A 6,000-nucleotide genomic window follows, 5' to 3' on the forward strand; every position below is an offset into this window, starting at 1 on the left:
ACAAGGTGGAGAGGTATGTTTGATGTAGGCATACAAGGGGATAGACTTGATGGTGGGACACATAAGAGGAGACACTTGATAGCTGGAGATACATGGTGGGGGGAGACTTGATGTTTGGATACACACATGGGGGAGGATTGATGGCTGAAGACACACGGAGGTGAGAGATTTGATGGCTGGAGACACACAAGGGTGAGAGGCTTGATGGCTGGAGACACACAAAGGGGAGAGATTTGATGGCTTAAGACACAAGGTGGGCCGAGAGACTTGATCGCTGGAGACACACAAGGGTGGGAGACTTGCTGGCTGGAGACACAAAATGAAATACTTGATGGCTGCGACACACAAGGGGGAGAGACTTAATAGCTGGAGGCACAAGGTGGGGAGAGACTTGATTGCTGGAAACACACAAGACGTAGAGATTTAAATTCTGGAGACACTGACACCCTCTGCTTTGCCAGTCACCCACTGTCACAAGGCCAAGACCATTCATTGAGGCCACTCTCCCTTGTCAGGTGCAGGCGCATTGGGGGGAGGCACCAGCCTGAATCTTTCCTAGGCATCAAATTGGTCCCTGACATCTGGCTCCTAAATGTCTCTGAGATCAGTGGCACCTGGCTATGCATAGAGCTGCAGGGCTTGAAACCATCCTTGTAATGAATAAGAATGCCCAGGAAAAAGACAATGTTTCTCTAACAGCCAGCACTTGATCCGGCCCAGCATGACCATTCAGTAGAATGTGGGAATGGTGTACACTTTACCCTTTATCTATGATCATGCTTGCACCATTTAGAAATAAACCATTGTTTCTCATCTTTCCTAGGGTCCCAGGGTTATGGAAATAGTTAAAGTTATTGTAGCTGGGGGGGGGGTGTCATGCAATATATGTGACCTCATTGAATGTGAGTTCTAACATTGTGTGGGAAATGGACACAAAAGGGACTAACAATACGTCGCAGAGCAAGAAAAGAATTATCCGCTGCAATGCAGGACATTTCTCATAGCCTGCACAGTGGGATAACATAACATTATGTTTAGCATATATACTGTATGCTAAATTAGCAAATAAAGTGTTTGAAGTTATGGTTCCTTTTTTAATGCAGGGTTTTCAAAGTCAAATCATTGTCAGATTCTTTAACTTTGGATTTTTACTGTACAATATTATTTGCAGCCAACTGTTTAATTATGCATTCACTGCATGTTAATAAATCTGTGGGACAATGCAAAATACAAAAGTAAGTGTCGCTTGTTTAGAGATTTGATTTTTGAATGAATTTTCAAGTATTTAATTGCAAAGCAAAAACCATTTGGAGTCTGCATTTGGCTATTTTGCACATGATTAGGCAGGTTATTATAGGAAGATTGAAATGTTATCATGCGTTACTTTAAGTAGCAAACAGAAGTGACTTTGATAATAATGACCCTCACTTGATCAATTTGGCACATAGCTTAAACTGAAGGCAGTGTCCAAAAAATAATGATTGAATCCAAATAAGCAAAGATTATCTGTGCTTCTCTATTACAAATTATCATATTTTTATTTTCATAATATGGAAGTGTATATTTGATTCTGCGTGACACAATATACAACCTCTAACTTCTCAATGGAGAGATCCTGTTGGAATAAAACTGAGGGGGTGGAGTTGACAACTGCATCACAGAGCAGTTGTCATGGGAAACTCATCACTTTGCACCAGGGTAGACATGCATTTTTAAAAGACTGGAAGACTAGAAATAATTTTTTAAAGACTTATAGAATATTTTCCAAGCATACTGTATATAGTAGGGAATCCTGAGATTCATTCTTACAGATATGAAGAGAAACATGTTTTGCAAGAACTTAAAAAAAAACCCTATAATAAATAATAGATTAAAATAGCAAAACAGGTAACACAAAGGAAAGACAAGAAAGACGTATAGTTTTGTTTTTTTAAATAAATTGTGGGTGTTACAACTCAATGAAAAAGTAGTTAATTATACCACCTAATATTAACATATACTGGAAGAGGTAAAAATGAAAATGCTGTGGTGCATGTAGAGATCAGAGTTAGCTTGGTGGGAAAGTCTTCTTTCAGCAACAGCTCCTTACTATACCACACCACAGTAGAGAGGCAGGGATTTCCCAGACACAGAAATAAGCACCTAATGGTGTGTACACAAGGTGAGATTTTTCTTAAGATTTTGACTATATAGTCAAAATCGTAAGAAAAGTTAGTGCAGATCGCAAGGTGAAAGTCACCTTGCGATCCCAATTCGATGCCGATGCACGGTCCTGCGCGGTTGGCATCGCAAGAATAGATAGACTGTGCAGGCAAGTCAATTTTGACTATCTCTATAGAAGAGATAGTCAAAATTGACACTTAGCCAAAATCGCACATAGTCAGTATCGCAAGCACACTCATTAAGGGGGGGGGTCATTCCGAGTTGATCGCTAGCTGAAAATGTTCGCTGCGATGATGCAAAAAAATGTCACTTCTGCGCATGCGTATGTGGCGCAATGCGCACGCTCGACGTACTTTCACAATAGCCAAAGTAGTTTTACACAAGGTCTAGCGAAGTTTTTCAATCGCACTTCTGGCCGTAGAGTGATGGACATGAAGGGGGCGTTTCTGGGTGTCAACCGACCGTTTTCAGGGAGTGATCGAAAAAACGCAGGCGTTCCCGGAAAAACGCAGGCGTGGCTGGCCGAACGCAGGGCGTGTTTGTTACGTCCAATCCGGAACTGAACAGTCTGAATGATCGCAAGCTAGGAGTAGGTCTGAAGCTACTCTGAAACTGCACAAAATTATTTTGCTGCCGCACTGCGATTCTTTCGTTCGCACTTCTGCTAAGCTAAGATACACTCCCAGAGGGCGGCGGCTTAGCGTTTGCATGGCTGCTAAAAACAGCTAGCGAGCGATCAAGTCGGAATGACCCCCATGTGCTTGCAATATTGACTATGTGCCGACCTAACCCCTGTCGCATAGTGAGAATCGGGCATAGTGTGTACGTATGTACGGGCCTTAATAAGAAAGATGCAGTTCAGGTGCAATATAACAACAATATTTATTCTGTAACACGGTATAATAATAAAACATGTTACAGATGAATAATTAAGATACAGTTACACATTTAGCAGTACAATATAAAAATAAAATCCATTCACAGTTTCAAGAAAATACTAGATCACAAATAGTGAAAAATCTCTTTAAATATATATATATATATATATATATATGTCCGTATATATATATATATATATATATATATATATATTAGTGATGAGCGGGTTCGGATCATCGGAATCCGAACCCCCCCGAACTTCACCCATTTTACACGGTTCCGAGGCAGATTTGAATCTTCCCGCCTTGCTCGGTTAACCAGAGCGCGCCCAAATGTCATCATCCCGCTGTCGGATTCTCGCGAGATTCGGATTCTATATAAGGAGCCGTGCGTCGCCGCCATTTTTCACTCGTGCATTGGAAATGATAGTGAGAGGACGTGGCTGGCGTCCTCTCAGATTTATTCAGGTGGCTGCAAATATCTGTGCTCACTGCTTTATTGTGAGGACTGGGGACCACCAGTATTATATAGGAGGAGTACAGTGCAGAGTTTTGCTGACCAGTGACCACCAGTATTATACGTTCTCTGCCTGAAAAACGCTCCATATCTGTGCTCAGTGTGCTGCATATATCTGTGCTCACACTGCTTTATTGTGGGGACTGGGGACCAGCAGTATATTATATAGGAGGAGTACAGTGCAGAGTTTTGCTGACCAGTGACCACCAGTATTATACGTTGTCTGCCTGAAAAACGCTCCATATCTGTGCTCAGTGTGCTGCATATATCTGTGCTCACACTGCTTTATTGTGGGGACTGGGGACTGGGGACCAGCAGTATTATATAGGAGGAGTACAGTGCAGAGTTTTGCTGACCAGTGACCACCAGTATAATACGTTCTCTGCCTGAAATACACTCCATATCTGTGCTCAGTGTGCAGCATATATCTGTGCTCACACTGCTTTATTGTGGGGACTGGGGACCAGCAGTATTATATAGGAGGAGTACAGTGCAGAGTTTTGCTGACCAGTGACCAGTGACCAGTGACCACCAGTATTATACGTTCTCTGCCTGAAAAACGCTCCATATCTGTGCTCAGTGTGCTGCATATATCTGTGCTCACACTGCTTTATTGTGGGGACTGGGGACCAGCAGTATTATATAGGAGGAGTACAGTGCAGAGTTTTGCTGACCAGTGACCAGTGACCAGTGACCACCAGTATTATACGTTCTCTGCCTGAAAAACGCTCCATATCTGTGCTCAGTGTGCTGCATATATCTGTGCTCACACTGCTTTATTGTGGGGACTGGTGACCAGCAGAATTATATAGGAGGAGTACAGTGCAGAGTTTTGCTGACCAGTGACCAGGGCCGGACTGGCCATCTGGCACTTCTGGCAAATGCCAGAAGGGCCGATGGCCACGTGGGCCGGTCCAGCGGTCACTGAGACGCGCTACCGCTCAGTCCGGCGGCAGCGCGTCTCAGCTGTCAGGATTGGAGAGCTGTGAAGGACGGGGGTGAGAGCGCCGGGCGCCCGCCAGCACGGCTGTGTCTGGCGCGGCGCGTATAGCGGACTTCAAAGCAGCCGCCGGTTCGTGAGCCAATCAGAGCTTGCGGACCGGCAGCCAATCAGAAGCAGCCGGTTCGCGAGCTCTGATTGGCTCAAGAACCGGCGTCTGGTTTGAACACTATACGCTGCCGCGCCAGACACAGCCGCGCTGGCGGGCGCCTGGCGCTCTCACCCCCGTCCCTCACAGCCCGGAGGAGGAGGAGGAGCAGCAGCAGCAGCAGTGCAGCAGCGGTAAGTAGCTGCAGCACTGGCTGCTGTGGGGGCAATTGTATACCTTGCACTGTGGGGGCAATTGGCAGGCACTGTGGGGCATTTGTATACCTGGCACTGTGGGGGCAATTGTTTACCTGGCACTGTGGGGGCATCTGTATACATGGCACTGTGGGGGCATCTGTATACCTTGCACTGTGGGGGCATCTGTATATCTGGCACTGTGGGGGCATTTGTATACCTTGCACTGTGGGGGCATTTGTATACCTGGCACTGTGGGGGCATTTGTGGATCTGGCACTGTGGGGGCATTTGTATACCTGGCACTGTGGGGGCATTTGTATACCTGGCATTGTGGGGGCAATTGTTTACCTGGCACTGTGGGGGCAATTGTTTACCTGGCACTGTGGGGGCATTTGTATACCTGGCACTGTGGGGGCAATTGGCTGGCACTGTGGGGCATTTGTATACCTGGCACTGTGGGGGCAATTGTTTACCTGGCACTGTGGGGGCATCTGTATACATGGCACTGTGGGGGCATCTGTATACCTTGCACTGTGGGGGCATCTGTATATCTGGCACTGTGGGGGCATTTGTATACCTTGCACTGTGGGGGCATTTGTATACCTGGCACTGTGGGGGCATTTGTGGATCTGGCACTGTGGGGGCATTTGTATACCTGGCACTGTGGGGGCATTTGTATACCTGGCACTGTGGGGGCATTTGTATACCTGACACTGTGGGGGCATTTGTATACCTGGCACTGTGGGGGCATTTGTATACCTGGGACTGTGGGGGCAATTGTTTACCTGGCACTGTGGGGGCAATTGTTTACCTGGCACTGTGGGGGCATTTGTATACCTGGCACTGTGGGGGCATTTGTATACCTGGCACTGCACTATCGGGGGCATATAATGTAAATTTCGGCTCATACCGGGTGCTGTAATGTGAATTTTGGCTCATACTGTGTGGTATAATGTGAAAGGGGCAGCAGTACTAGATAGTATAAGGGGTCCTACTATTGTGGTGCATAATGCGTATAAGGGGTGTATGGTGTGGTAAACTACACTGAAGACCACGCCCCCTTTTGAGTGACCACGCCCCTTTTGAGTGACCACACACCCTTTTCCGGAGCGCGCGCCTTCGGCGCGCGCTTAATTACAAACCTCACATTTCCATACC

Source organism: Pseudophryne corroboree, chromosome 8 (assembly GCF_028390025.1).
Source record: "Pseudophryne corroboree isolate aPseCor3 chromosome 8, aPseCor3.hap2, whole genome shotgun sequence".
NCBI lineage: Eukaryota > Metazoa > Chordata > Amphibia > Anura > Myobatrachidae > Pseudophryne > Pseudophryne corroboree.